The 15993-nt window shown below is 43.4% G+C and overlaps 1 protein-coding gene across 2 annotated transcripts in view; it reads right to left on the minus strand.

Moving 5' to 3' along the window:
• wwox (WW domain containing oxidoreductase) overlaps window positions 1-15993 on the minus strand; it is a 127751-nt gene that overhangs the window by 1607 nt on the left and 110151 nt on the right. The window contains exon 9 of one of the 2 annotated variants that reach the window (XR_011694090.1): window positions 3773-3944. The exons of the other annotated variant lie outside the window; for it this stretch is intronic. The gene's annotated coding sequence lies outside the window, so the exon portion shown is untranslated. The remainder of the gene's footprint in view (window positions 1-3772; window positions 3945-15993) is intronic. 2 annotated transcript variants of the gene reach the window in all.

Consider the following 15993-nt stretch of genomic DNA (forward strand, 5'->3'; position numbering starts at 1 on the left):
AATGCTACAGATGTATAGACTCACAATGGAAAACGTGAGAACATGGACAAGAAAATTACACCAGCTCCTGTTTGGATGGGGATCAACAGGGAAACCCCAACTTTTATGTAAATCGTAAAAGAGCAGGTTTTAATGCAATGGTTATGAATATGTATATTTTCACGTGATGTGCATATGGGTTCAGCCAGGCTTTCAAAGATGGGTTGAGAATAAGTATTGGAAATGATGTAAGTACAATTCTGTATCTATGTGTTTCAATCAGAAATTAGTTGGTTATAGATAAGCGATATTGTCACATACAATACACAAACACACATGTCACAAGGCTTTCCCTCCAGCTCTCTCTCAGTAAGGCCTCTCTCATTTTATAGGCGAGTTTAAACCTGAAGTTCACTCGAGTCTCAACCCAGAAAATGACTCTGTTTCATGTTGTGTAAAGCCGAGACACACTCTAAAAGAGAAACAGTATTTGGGCGCAACCTGCTAAGTTCTCGGATACATCCTGCCCCATCAGTCAGTAATTAGTAGGGATATTCTTGGAAGAGAGAGATTTCTGTGACATTTGAAAACGAAAGCTGAAACTGCAGCAGAATAAACACGTCAGAGAGAATTACACACATAACCCAACTGCTCAAAGAGGGATCTTTCATGTTGCAGCTCCAGCTAAAAGCTGCTGTGACAGCTTCCCTGCAAACTCCGGGGCTGGAGACGACTTCTGTATGGCCACATGAAATGGCTCGTCTCTTTATCTCCCAATGAGAGGGAGCGAGAGTCAGATGGGGGGCAGAGAGAGTGAGAGGGAACACTGATGTGACGACTGAGGACTTGTGTTTAGCACAGAGCACTGGCTCACACTGAGACAACCATATATGCAGTAGTCAAACATGGGCAATACACACAAACATACACACATGCATAATGGCACCACATTACATGCCAACTGTTTGAACAGCTTCCTACAGCAGCTGTGAGACCAATACACATGAAGTGGAAATATCCATCAAGGTCTAAAGCATTTATACTTTCACATGCAAGTACAAAAATATGCACAGAAATGCAAATGCAATGAACAAAAAACACACACAAATCAGATTCCAAGAAATATTTTTCTCATCAACACACACAAACCCACACACACACACACACACACACACACACACACACACACACACAACCCCCTCTAAGCTCTAAGTAAACTTCCGCCAGGAGGAGCCCTGGTGTGTAACGTCGCAGCAGCAGATTGAGTGTGTTTGAAGTGCAGTGTGATGAGAGAGCTGGTAAACAGCAGATGAAAAGGCAGCATCTCTCTGTGTGCCGCTGTCTGTCTCACCTGCCAGTGAGGCGATAACTTCATCCACATCACATGTCGCCATATCAAAGACAGACAAATGCCAAGCAGTGTCTCCAAGTTGCAGGTTCACACGCACTCAGTTTAACTCATCTCCCTTGCTTAGGGCATCTGATTTAGCTCGTCTGAAAGCTAAATGCCTTTTAAACTCCACTGAAGATTTCAGTGCTGCAGGCACTGATTCGCTGACGCCCCCTTGAACTTGGCTGACTTTCAGAGCAGTTTGTTTGTGTCCAGTTACCAAACACTGGTCCTGCTGTAAGTTGAAATATTGATAGAAAAACTTTCATGTTCGTAATCCAGATTTATGTGGCTGAATTCATAATGAAGTCTTCAGTATTTTTTCCAAAAGTACTTCAATTTTTTTGAAATTTTGCCTGTACAGCTGTTTCTTTGCGTACTGCTGCAGTACATTTAGTGGTGAGAAGACACACAGCACAAATGTAGACTGTCCAGCAATATGCTATCTTATTGGTGTTTAGCTCATCCCCTCACCACTTGACCTTGCGACCTCTGTAGAAGATAAGGCTGATGAGATTAGGCATTAACATGCTCAGCCACCCACCGCGGCCATCTATCATTGTGTGTGCGTGCGCATGTGTGTTTGCAGATAGGGGGCAAGGAGTGTGTGAGGTAGTGGGGAAAAAGAACAAGAGGGGTTGCGCAACAACCTTGATACACTTACATTACACAAGTACACACAAACACATATTCATATGTGCATGCGCCTGCACATGAGCACGAACAGATAAACACTTGGGACAATCTACATGAAAGGTAATGTCACCAGATCAGTGTGCATCATACACATCTCTGGTGAAACAGCCATTTCTAACCCATGTGAAACTGTAGATTATGCCTGTAAGTTTAGCTGTCTACAAACTGATGGATTCTTCTGTGTGTCTTTCTATCTTCTGCAACTAAATGTGAATCATTATCTTGTGTACAGTAGTTTTCAGACAAAATCACCCGTAGTGTTTAAGAGTTGTTCTCTGTTACCCAGAGCTGTAGACTCCAACTTGACTCGGACTTAAGTTGCAAAAATGAGGACTTGAGACTTGACTTGGACTCATCTATTAGACTAGGAGTAATGATAACAGTATGCAGAAATTTGCCATGTTGCAGGTTATTGCAATGACTTTCTAGTTGTAATTTACGTGCATTTACATAAATATTGTGATCAAATTTATGAGTGTGTGGTTCCCCGCCTATTGCTGTGCAAATGGCCTTTTCAGAAAGCCACTCACATGGTCCCACCTCAGATATTTTATTCTGAGTCCTCCAAATCATATCTGAAAGAGAAATTGGAACGTCTTTAGCATTTTAGTTAAACATTTATAGCTTTGTTTTTCAGTATGGTCTGGTCTTTGAAATAAAGACGCTTAAATCCTGTAGTGAGCAGTCCTCCTTAAGAGACCTGAAAGACTCAGTTGAAGATGTGAGACTGGACTGGGACTTGTTTTGACTTGAGACTTCACTTGGACATTTCCCACAAGAACAACAGCTCTGCTACTAACCACACTGATTTGGGGGAGGGGAGAAGATGGGATAGATAAGGTCCACTAGATCAGCCCTAAATCTAAAATTATCCTCTATGCTAAAAATAAAACACAAAGATTACAGCAATATGACAAACCAAAGGAGCAAGACAATATCAAGTGAGTGCAGATTTTACTTTCTGTTGTGTATATCTGCTTTCATGGGTAATAAAAACACCCAAATACATACAAAACACCCTGCACTAAGCTGACTGTGGATAAGCAGCAAAGAGCCTGCACTTAGCCTGGGCTCCACTACTATGGCTCTGGAACTGCTCTGGGATCAGATCCAAGTCTTCCAATGTCAGTATTGACTCATTACCCAAGGACCTCATGGACTTGCAATAGAAATGTCCTTGTATAGTGTTACGCAATAATCAGTTGTTGAAAACTCCTTATTGAGCGTATTCAAAAGCAAAAAGGGGAAGTGGGGGAGATGTGATGTTGTTGAATTAACAGTAATGTTACTTTGCCGTGTTCTGTTCTGTGTCTTCATCATCCAAGTTGTACTCAGCCATATGAGCTTTCTCTGACCCTATGCATGTGACCCCTCACCCCCACATCTGTAGTTATGACATTGACCTCTCCCTCTGACCTGGATGTAAATAAACCCAGTACTGTAGAGCAGTCTGTTTTTGGCCCATCCCTGTACATACAAACCTGTAAATACAAACAGCTATGCATGCTGAAAACCTAGCAATTCTTTCAGGTACTTTTATAATCCCCAAATTCTCATATGGCATGTGCTGACAAAAAAATAATTATTTAAAAAAGTAGAAAAAAAGAAAAGATTCAAATTAAAAAGGTTTAAAATAAATGAGTTGATAATGTTGTCAGGCAATATCCTCTCTTGGACAGTGTGTGTAGAGTCTTCCTGTTTTCTTACTCCTGTGGGTGGTTCTCTTCCTTTGCCTGTCCTTCTGTGTTTCTGCTCACCATCTGTGTCAGTTGTTGTCAGTTGGCATTTGTACAGCAGCGAGGGTTGAGGCAGAGCAGAGAGGAGAGGGGGGGCATTCACCAGCTGACCTCTGTGATGGCACTCCAATTCAGCAGCACTGCTAAATGTTGGCAAAACAGACAAAGCTATTTATGCCTGGGACACAATGTGAGAAGTTGAATCTCTGGCATGAACCACAGATCATTACAGCATATGTCCATGCTTGTCATGTGAAGGCCTACTGAATATGCAGTAGGCCCAGGAAACAGTTTTGGTCAGAACCAAAAATAACTTTTGTTAGTCTGCTTGGTTTGGTAACCTGTCAATCACAGACAAGCAACATCCTGAGATTTGAAGTACCCACTGTGGTGTTCTATAAGGTAAAGACATCCTGATCATTTCTTGCAAATACCGTTTTAGACACAGTCAGGTTTTAGGAAAACAGACATGTAAACTACAGATTTTTAAAAAAAATCAGATCTATAATTGCTAAAACACCTGAATTCTAAAGGTACTTGCTGAAAAAAATCATTTTCTACAACCCAATGTAAAAAGGCTACAGCATGCATTTGGAAAGTATTTCCCAGCTTGTAGCTCCAGCAAAGGGATCAGGAGGAGTGCAGTTTTTGCCTCAGCCCTCTGCCCAGCCTCGTGGACTAGCTATCCTGAAAGTGGGACTCAAAGGGATTGTGATTCTGTTTCAGGAATGTTTTTTTTCAACCTGTGATGTTTAAAATAGATGGAGGTGTCTGATTTTTAATCTGTGCTAAAGATATTTTACATTTAATAAATAACCATTGAAATCATAAGCTTCTCCCGAGTATTCCTGTAGTTTGTGTGTGTGTGTATGTGTGTGTGTGTGTGTGTAGGGCAAACTTTGCCCTCAGCCGCGGTAACCTCTGCAAGCTGACAGCTCAGCTGAGCGTGCCTGGCCCAGCTGTAGAGGGAATCCTGGGTAATGCGGTCCCCTCAGATAAACAAGCTGTCCCTCCATTCAGCTTGACCACTCAACCAAGAGGAGAGGAGATTAGCACCTCAAACACCTCAGCACACACTTCAGAAAGCACCCTGACACTCACCCCTCTGACTCTATGGTGACCTCTGTCACCCTGACTGAGGTAGGCCAAAGGTCACATTAGACAAAAGCAAATAACTGTACATTTAGTCAGTTCTAGCATAATAAAATAATTTCAGTAAAACAGTTTTATGAGGTGAACAGATTATTCACTTCCACACATCCAGCAGCCTGAAATACAAGGTAAATCCATGTCCATAATCTGACTGAGAGCTTGTTCAGACCCCAGAGAATGACCAGCTGTCCTCATCGTGGGTCTCCCCAGTGATTAGTCTACCCCTGGTCATCTGTATGTACTAAACTCTATTTCATACCCTCCATTATCCCACTGGCTGATGGCTAATACTCACCTATGGGCAGCATGCTCCCCTGAGGGGCATTAAGGACAGGATGTAAGGACCAGCCTCCTCCCTCCCTGCTTCTCTATCCATCCCTTCATCATGTCCGTTCAATCTCTCTCTGTCTGTCTGCCTTGCCCTCTGCTCCTTCCTCAACCCCTTCTTTTCCATCAGCCCTCTACAGATCTTTATTCCCCTACAGTCCCATCCCCCTTTCAGCAGGACTGGGCATACAGTGCTGCTGTAGCTGAGGTCTCATGGGTAAATGGTCATAGCAGGTGAGTAAATGGATCTCTTTCCCTGGAGTCCTAGATCACAGATGAGCCACAGATGACACTCTTTCTTTCTATATAAGTGAGCAGAGTGATGTAGTCGAAGATGAGAAGGCAGAGAGAGAAATGAGCAGAGGGGTAAACCATGTAGGAGTGACAGGAACACAACACAAAGCACCGCAGAAACCCCCCTGCACGATTTCTCTCTCTCTCTCTGCGGCCCTCCCTTTACCCCTTGTGCGCCAGATAAGATCAACCGAGTGTCAGTCATCAACAGCCTCCTGTCACACTGTGATTGTTCATCTGTTATGTGTGTGTGTGTGTGTGTAAATGTGCAGTCCGTTGCGACATCCCCGCATACATTTAATGCCCACATGTTTGAGGGAACAATAGAAGAGGAAGTGAGGAGTGAGGTGGAGGGAATGCAAAGGACAAGAGGGAGAGGAGGAGGGGAGGCATAACGATGAGAGGAGGGACAAGGAGAAGGAGTACAAAAAGAAGGAGAGGAGGAGATGAGGGAGCTAGGACACAAGGCATCCAAGGGGAAAACGACAGGGAGTCAGAAGGACTTGCGCAGCGACTGTGAAACTATCTCATTTTTATCTTGCAAGAGGACTTTCGAAGTGATCCGCACAACCTAATTATTTTCCCCTAATAAAAGCAACATATGCTAAGACAATAAAAGGCCTTATTGGACACCTATTCATTAAAGAGGAGCAGTAAAAGGAGCAGGACTCTGGCACAGGGATTAGCTTTTAAAAGGGCTTTTCTCTGGCTGGAAATGGCCTTAGTCTTCCTTTAGCATGCCCATATGGGTGCATAGCCTGCCATAAAAGATCTGAATTATACATGAAGAGGCCTGGCTGCTTTATTGGCTGTGATCTGCTTTTTCTCTCTCACCTGGTTGCGTCAGTGCACGACACCTCAAAGTTTGGACTGAATCACTCTTTGATCGCAGCTACTTTGTATGAATGCTAAAAGTCATGCAGTCTTGAGCAAAGAAATTCTCCAATGTAAAGTACACATTGCTAATGACAACCATTCAGCAGCAGTAAGATAACCCATAATTCAGAAAAGTTGATTCAGTTAGTAACACCTGGTTGAAATAACACATGCTGGTGACAGTTTGGCAGAGTGGAGTTATTATTCCATATGGTCAATGTACTGTAAGTGTCAGTATGTTGTTATTATGAGCAGTCTGTGTGTTGGTATGTGAGTGTGTGATGAGCTGGTGTAATAGGGCCACACACAGGTGTGTGTACGCTCACCTCCTCACTGATGCACCAGCTAATTGGTCTCCTGCGGCAATCTGACATATTCACATACTCAGAATCTCTCACACACACATTCAGGTGCACGCACATACCAAAAATCACACATACATACAATGCAGTGTGCAATAGTTTTATTCACACATATACAAATTGTGCAAATACGCACAAATGTGCAAACACAACCATGCGCGCACCCACATGCACAGACAGCCCGCAGAGTATGTTTCCAAATGAACTCATTATCACAGTGCCGACTCCGAGTGAAGGATGACACCCTAACAGGCTGCTCACATTGTACACACACTCACTGTAAAGTACTGTAAAAGAAAATAAAAACCAATGACCAGAGAGGCTTACTGTAAAACACCATCTATGAAAGAAAATGCACCCAAGAGCCAGAGATCTCCAAAATTCTCCACAGAAAAGGCAGGAGCCCCCGAACACACCAAACACAATGCAAACATTATCTCGCTTTTTGTTATGTTAAGTACCAGTGATGATAGTGGCCGTCACTCCAACAGCAGACATGCACCCAGCTGTAACAATTACTAAGAATACAATCCCAAAATTTTACATTACAACCGGGAGGGAAGCCCCATTGTTCAACAGAGCAGAGATTCATTTTAAAGCTATCACACCGAGTGGCAAAGGGAAATTTACTTTTAGGCAAACGACTGAAAAGGATTGTGTAAAAAATTGTTAATTAGTGTAGTCCAACTGAATGCAAAAAAGTGGGTTTCAGTTGTGTGCTAAAATATCCATAAAATCTTTATTTCTTCTAAGCTCTTTCATCCACAGATGAATGATGTGTTTTTTATCCTCAATATTTTGTTTCTCATCTCAACCCTGACTTCAGTTCGTCTTCCTACTCGTGGCCATGGTAGAGCAAAAAACAGTCTTTTCACATTGTCTATCCTGCTCATTTAGCCTCTCACCCATTCTCCCACCTCCACCCCCCTTACCTCATGATGGAGGTCGAGAGAGGGATGTTCTGTTTTAAATAAGAAGGCAGCACTGGCCCATTAAACTCTGATAGTAATGATATTAATTTGGCAGGAACGTGTCATTTTCACAGGAGAGCAACTAGCTGAACTGCCATTATGCACACACACACACACACACACACACACACACACACACACACAGACGAAAGCATTCTGTCTCATTCTGTGTCTTACACACACTCTCGCACAAACTCTTTCTCTCTCTGTCTCTCTGTCTCTCTCTCTCTCTCTCTCTCTTTCTTCCCTCACACACACAAACCAAGAACATGTCACAGGAGAGCAGCTAGCAGTAACATTATGAGAGAGTTGGAGAGATCTGCTAATGGGATAGATTAGTGTGCCCTTGGTCACAACGGCTACAATAGAGTGAGTGGAGCTGTGACATATATCCATGTCACTCCCTCCACCTCCTTTTACTCTCCTCTACTGCATTTTCTCCGGCTCCACTTCCTCTGTCCCTTCTTCTTCTTCCTCTTCTTCTCTCCCTGCTCCACTCATCCCAGCATCACATTTCAGTCCATCTCTTGCTTTATCCTTTATAGTGGACAAGGTTCAGGGCTGGGTGGTGGAAACTTATCGGCGCAGAAGCTGAGATGTGATCAAGGAGAGGAGGCCTGAATAGGTTGTTGTGAAGTGAGGTTGAAAACCAGGAAAATTATCAGAATTTTTTTTCTCATTATGGATCTTTGTTAATGGAGGAACTTACTAATCAATATATGCATAAAAGGATGGAAATTACAAAGTGTTAGCTGTAAGCTGAATGAAAAGCTGTCACAAGTCCAGAGGCTTGGATGAGCTAAACATTGAAATTTGAAAGTTTTCAAAGTGGATGCTTGCATGTTTTGTGGGGCACAGGAGAACATTAGAGGGTATGGTAAAGGTAGGAGGAGACTGGGGTCACATCATCCCAGGCTTCAAGGAGGTTACGACAATACTGATCACAACAGACTAAGGTGCTGCAAATGTAAAGACTATGGGCGTATATGTCAGTCCTGAGCATAACCAATGAGAAGGATGAGCTCCAAGGGAATCCTCTTCATTCAGACCACTAAAGTGAAAATGTATGCTGTTTCAGATTTTTTGTCATTTGGTTTATTGGTTAAACATATTAGAGAGACACAAGAGCAAACTTGCAGTATTTGATGTGTGAATTTGCGGTCTGTATTTAGACTGTATTTTCCAGCTGTGACACTAATAAGACTCGTCCAGCGCCTGTCTCTATAACACTGCTAAATATGCTCTCTGGAGCATGAAGACACACACACACACACACAGGTCATATATGCATGTCTACTCACATTGAAACATATATTGACCCTCAAAGCAGTAAAAACACTACGGAGGGATGAGCCTGTATATAGTGCAGTGTAAGAAGAAACTGAATGTATTTACCTATTTTTATTGGTATGCTGATCCAGTTGTATGTGTGTGTGTGTGTTTGAGTCAATGTGAGAGTGTGTGTGCCAAAATGCTATGAATGTATGTGTGTGTGTGTGTGTGTGTGTGTGTGTGTGTGTGTGTGTGTGTGTGTGCGTGTGTCTACGCTGACCCCATCTCGGCACTCCTGACCGGTTGAATGCGGGCTGCATAAATTAGTGCTGATGCTCTGCGATGTAATTATGCTGCTGTCAGGACGGCCCCTCTACTCAAATTCATTTTAATAAAGTTGGTCTCCAAGGTTACCGACCAGGGGTCACCTTCAGTGTCAGCCCCTATGGATCGCACCCACGGAACATTCTGAAAGTCTGCGGTTGGAGTACGGTAACACCTTAACACGACAGCCTGAGCCCCCACGCCACAACACAAACACACCTCCCACTGACTCACTCAGGATGGAGAGAGGCAGGCGGCAGAAAAGAGGACAGAGGAAACAAGAATGGCAGGAATGAAGAGGGGGTACAGAGAGAGAGGAGGATCAAACCGGGGGAAGATGGGATAGAACATATAGGGAAAGGAGGTGGAGAGGTGTGGGAAGGTGAAAAGAGTGGTGAGAGCATGAGGGAAGGAATAAAAATGAGACAAAAAGAGTAAAAGGAGAGGGAGGGACAAGGGTAGAGGGACAAGGAGAGGGCAAGGGAGTGTCTCTCTTGGGCAGATGGTGGGGTGTATTCTCATTTGTCCTGCTACAGTGTGTGTGTGCTAACACTAACCTCCAGGGCAGAGCTGCAGCACAGAACACGCTCTCAATTAGCCAGTAACACAGACCTGCACATACAGTTGGGAGAGGGAGAGGTGCTGCTCTGGCTATACAACAAATAGTTAAACACACAGGAACAGTGGACACTGCCCCAACACCAGCTGAATGAAGGCCCATTTAAATTAAATGAGGATACGTTTCTAATTACTTTCCAATAACATTCAGTTATTAACATGGATGGTTATGGCTAATGACACAAGAGGGGGTGTACTTTCAGGTAGTGTACAGTATATTGATCATGCTCTGAGTTATTGAGGCTCACTGACCATTTGCAACAATTTTGGCATAAAAGATTTAAATAGATCAACTCAAACACTTTGGCAGATCTTATTTCATCCAAGTAGATGTGTTTCAAATGTTTCAAAGGGAAGTCATGGTGTAAAACTACTGTTCTGGATATTCCTGATTAAATGACAAAGTTGACTTGACAAATTCCCTGCCTCTTGAGCTGTAAATGTAAATTACATCAATTCTAGCTTTCATTGAAGATAATGGTTTTATTTTTTCATCTTCATATTTTACTTTTTTCTACAACCACTTTTAAATATTTATTTTTAAAGTGTGATTGGGTGGGTTGAAAAGGTATTTTAAATGCAGTGATGTCATTAAATGAACACAGTAACCCAGTACTTCCCGTGTTTACAATAATGACCAATAATGTTAGTGATTTTTATGCCAGAATGGTTCATCTCAAAGCCATGTGATTATATTTGTCTGGCTTTAATAGTATTTTAAAATCATATAAAGGTTTTGCTACTTGTTAGTAAGCTAGCGTGCTAATATTCAGTCATCATCTGCCTTTGACAGCACTTCATTATTACCCTTTTTACCCCCTGTTTTTGAAGCTGCATCTGGTGAATATTGAAATCTCAGTGTGCGGCTGACCAGATCCACACAAACACAGCACTCTCTTTGGCCTGCAATCATTCAGTGTGTGAGAGTGTGTAGCCTAGCCGTGTGGGCCGGGATGACTTTGACTGCCTGTGTAATAGTTACAGCAGCACGCTTTGTTAGCTGCAGGTAATTTATGGTTGAACTGGCCTGATAGTCTGATACGATCGACTGCCCTGACTGTCTTTACCAGCCGGCCCCAAAGACACAGAGGAAGACTCTATCTGAGGAGGGAAGAGAAGAAAGAGACACAGAGGGAGAGAGATAAAGATAGGAGGCTACAGGGCCACTTAAACTGTTGCTACTGGAGAGAAGAGTCTAGATGTAGACTGCAAGATGCAGAGAAATAATAAAGCAAAAAATGAATGTGACAAAAGCGTACCGGGGAATGAGTAATGCAGGTGAAAGGCAGCGAGAGAGTGAGAGAAATTAAAGAGTTGCAGAGCAGTTACGTTCACAGCATCTCTCTTGAGGTGTGCTGAGAATTAGATTGCATTAAAGACTGACAGTCCATTCATCTGAACCATAGCAAGAAGGAACATTTAGCTAATTGAATGATTAATAAATTCAGCTCACTCACACTATTTCACTCCGGTGTTGGCTTTGGATAAAAATGTCTGCCAAATGGGAGACGTCATATATCACTTGTTTGAAATCCTTTGCCTAAAACCCGCGCTGAGCATCAATATAACTTGAACTAGTCTAGCTGTGTATACAAAGTCAGGGAGATACACTGGCAGCATGCAGTGAGTTGTTTAACCTTGTGCTGCGGCGGCCTGTCTGTCTTCCTCTCTGTTTCATCAGGGGGACATGGGGTTTCGGCATGTTAAGGTTTTTGTTGCTGGCTCATCATTACCTGTGTCTGAGAGACACAGATCCTTCAACTGCCAACCAGCACCCATCCTCTCATGTGGACAGTCTCCACGCCCACTTTGCTACACCTTCCTTCCTCTAATAAAGACAGGCACAGACCCTTGCTCTACATACACCTTTCCTTCACCTCCTCCTCTAATCCGGTTAGGCACGAACATCCTCGCCCTTCCCTCTCCTCCCTCATACCTCTCTCTCCAAGATCGGCCATTCTAATCTGGTCTGTCAGGCCAACCAGGTCCCTGACTGCTGTTCTCCTTTCATCTCCCACCTTCAAACAGAATGAGGACGCTTTCATAAAGCAGTGTGAGTGACAGGTAGGGGAGTCAGGTGGAGACAGGTCCCTGATATGGACAGGCACTTTGTCCTGTTTAAATACACTAATGGGGGATAAGAGGCCTGTCACAGGGACAGGTGAAGATAGGACGGGACAGAAGACACAGACACTCATCTTTACTTATGGACGATTTATGAATGCAGATATAGGGATGTGCAATGTATTACATCAGATAGCAGAGGTTGTGGTAGAGGGTAAGCAACTCCAGTCTCACATGAACTCTTTGGGTTTGTTCTTCAGGAGAAGAGACTGATTGAACTCTGTTTCCTCTCACTGCATGATGATGTGAAGTAAAAGCAAATTTCAAGTGTGTTTGTCTTTAGAGAAAAACAAGCTTCTTAGTTAGCCAGAGAACAACTGACTGATGTTTGCAAACACAAGAGTCCAAGAACAGTGTTTCTCTTATTCCTGGGTGGAACACTCCAATTTCAATGCAACATTAACACACAAATCACTGGTGAACACACACACACACACACACACACACACACACACACACACACAAATACACTCATCTGAATCACAGCTTACACACCCAGTAGGCAGCCTTTTGGATAGATGGCACCTGCATACGGGAGGAGAGGGCACACAAATAGGATTTGAGAGTGGAAGGGGGGGTGTGTGGAGGTGGCGGGGTGGGGGTGAGTCCATAAATAGGATTGTGTAGGAAGCAGGGCGCGCTAAATAGGATTGTAATGTACAGGAAAGGATGTATAAATAGGATATGAGAGTCAGAGCTGTGTTCTCACTAGTTCCACGTCCCTGTGGTATAGGAGTTCTGTAGCACTGGCTTGTGCCACGTATGCGTGTGTGTGTGTGTGTGTGTGTGTGTGTGTGTGTGTGTGTGTGTGTGTGTGTGTGTGTGTGTGTGTGAGTGAGAGAGAGTAAGTAAAGGCCATTAATGTGGAGGCTAATCTTGAGGCACCTGTCTCCTCAGGCAGAGTGTGACCTCCACTAGCCAGGTTCACCCATGTTTGTCCTCCCACTTCATTCCTCACCTCCTCCCCCTCCTCCCTCTCCTCAATCCTCATCCCTTTCTTTTTTCATTTCCACTTTGCTTTTCATATTTCATAAATGAGATCTGTGGTTTTTTGTTTCTCTCTCTCTCTCTTCTTGACCTCTTTGAACAGGTAAACTGTCACTCTAGCTGGATGTACACTGCTCCCCCTCCAAGAGAGGTCGACGGTCACAGCTCCGTCTCCCCCTCTCTCTATCTTTCTCTCTCTCTGCTTTTGGGGTCAGTGGGCTTTGGGAGCTGTCAGCTCAGTGCTGGTGTCTGCTGGCTGACGGACTAAGGTCAAAGGTCAGAGGTCAGGAGTTAGAGGGCAGGACGTGACCCTAAAGACAAACAGCATGGGGAGAAAGTCGTACCCCCGAAAGAGCCTGTCATTCTCCACACAGGGGGTAATGTAGTGTGAGCATACACACAGTGTGTGCATGAAAGTGTATTTTACAAACAGAGAGCATTCAGAACCCTTTGCTTTTAGTACACGTTACTGTGTTGTAGATTTAAATAAAACTACCAGGACTATTCCTAGAGTTGGCTGATAGGCCAAACTTTAGGAAGGTGACCACAAACCAAACCGTCACTCTAAAAGAGCTTCACAAGTGCTCTTCAGAGATGGGAGAACCAGAAGGAGGACCATCTCAGCAGCACTCCAGCAATCAGGCCTAGAGTGACTGCATGGAAGCCACTTTGAGTAAAAGGCATATGACAGCCTGCTTGGATTTTGCCAAGAAGCATTGAAAAGACTCAGAGCATGAGGGAAAAGATTATCTGGTCTGATGAGACAAACCTTTTGAGCAGAACTCAAAGCACTATGTCTGGTGCATCATCACCTCATCGCCTGGCTAATACCATTCCTACACTGAAGTATGGGGGTCAGGAGTTTGTGAAGGATGAATGTAACTAAACACAGAGAGGTCATTGAAGAAAACCTGCTCCAGAGCAGTGACCTGAGACTGGGGGAATAGTTCACCTTTCAGCACAACAATGACCCAAAGCATACAGCCGAGACAACGCTGGGGTGGTCATGAAACAAGTCTCTGACTGTGGCCCAGACAAAGCCCAGACTTAAACTCAGAGAAACGTGTGTGTGCCATGGTATATGCTGTGATGTGATGTGTGAGATGTGTCATGTTAGCATGGCATGCATCTATTAGTCTGTTTACGGTTCCTTGTCAGAGCAGCTCCTCTCCTCCGCCCATGATTACATTACAAACCCGTTTACACCACCAAGGTCACAATGGACCGCTATGAAAACATCATCTTCTCCATGAGCCAAGGCAACAATGCATACGAAACTGACAAAGGCACAGGCAGTTAGTCATACACTGTAAGCAATACATACATACTCTCATACAGTCATATCATCATATTTTAAGCGCCAAGGTAACTGTGTGTGTTTGTGTGTGGGGCCCAGGAGAGCACGCTGCCTCCTCAGACAGGTAATGGATGATAGGACTGAGAGAGACTGAGGGGAATTAAGATAAACACACTCTGATAAAACTAACCTGCCTGGCCGCACCGCTGTCTGTTTACTATGAATTAAAACATATCACATGTGCTGCATACACATACAAGCACGCACACATGTGCACACAAACACTGACACCTGCATACGTGCATTCAAACACGCACAGAAATAGTTCACACTTAGGATTTTATGATGGATTTATATACAAAGGCATGCTTAAACAGTGGAATAAATGTTTGGACAGTGGTGGCTCTTTGAGTAATTGATCTATGAATCACACACAAGAGATCTTGTAAATTATGAAGACAAATAAACTACCCATATATCAGGCCCCTATTATAAAATATTAAGCAGATTTAAACTGATAGAAATGTATCTGCTTAGACAAGGACATTTATTTTTCACTCTCAGGTGTCCTGCATACAGATTACATAGACTAACCCAGCAACAATCACATTCTGGGTCCAGAGCCAAGCATGGAAGAGAGGAAGACTAAAATTGGTCCCAAAATTATTCTGGACTAATTGGAGGTTAAAGAGGCTTCACTGAACAAAATTAATGTTATGTAAAGTCACTGTCTAGTGTAGGTGCATAAGTAGAGCATAGGTTCCTGCAGCCTCATCACACAAGAGGCCATAATATACATCTAAACACAGTGTAAAATTTTAAACAACTTACAATTTTCATTTTAAGTAATGTAATGTACCAAGTAATGTGGCTAATTTTTTTATTAGCCAACAGTGTAGTCTGGAATCTATGATGTCACTCATATAAAATCAGAGAGAATTAGAAGTAGGTCCCGAAAGAAAACAGTAATACCCACTGGTCTACTATGCAAGAGGAGAAATATGGCCAGAAGTTGGTGTAGCCACACACTCCCCAGCACAAACATGCTTCATACATGCACACACTCGTTTCCAAGTTCATGCACCACTGATCTAAGTACATAATGAAGTGTGACATATCAAGCAAAGGCGCTAATGGGGTGTGAAGTCATTAGTGAACTCTCTCTCTCTCACACACACACACCCTTGTGTGTGCGTACCGACACACCTATTCTTTCAGTCTTTACTTGTGAGGTGTGATTGTGATAAACCCGTTACGCAATCCTGACTCCAGGGTATTATTAGCGAAATATGTTTTACACAGCAGCCTCACAAAAATAGATTTCCACAGCATGAACGTATCACACATGTGTTGTGTTAATGCAAGCTTTATAGTGTGCACGAATTTAGGGGAATGTGTGGGTGAGAGAAATGAGTCGACACAGTTGCAGGGGTTCCCCCATCACTTGTGCTCACACACCTGACACACGCAGACTTACAACAAATGTAGGTGTGTGTTGACCTGACATAACTGACATAATGTTGTCTGACATACTCCTCGTTTACAGCTGGCTCAGGAATGAGAGAGAAAAGGAGTGAGAAATGAGAAG

Source organism: Trachinotus anak, unplaced genomic scaffold, assembly GCF_046630095.1.
Source record: "Trachinotus anak isolate AG129_WGS33_773 ecotype Australia unplaced genomic scaffold, CSIRO_AGI_Tana_v1 ptg000002l, whole genome shotgun sequence".
Taxonomy (NCBI): Eukaryota; Metazoa; Chordata; class Actinopteri; order Carangiformes; family Carangidae; genus Trachinotus; species Trachinotus anak.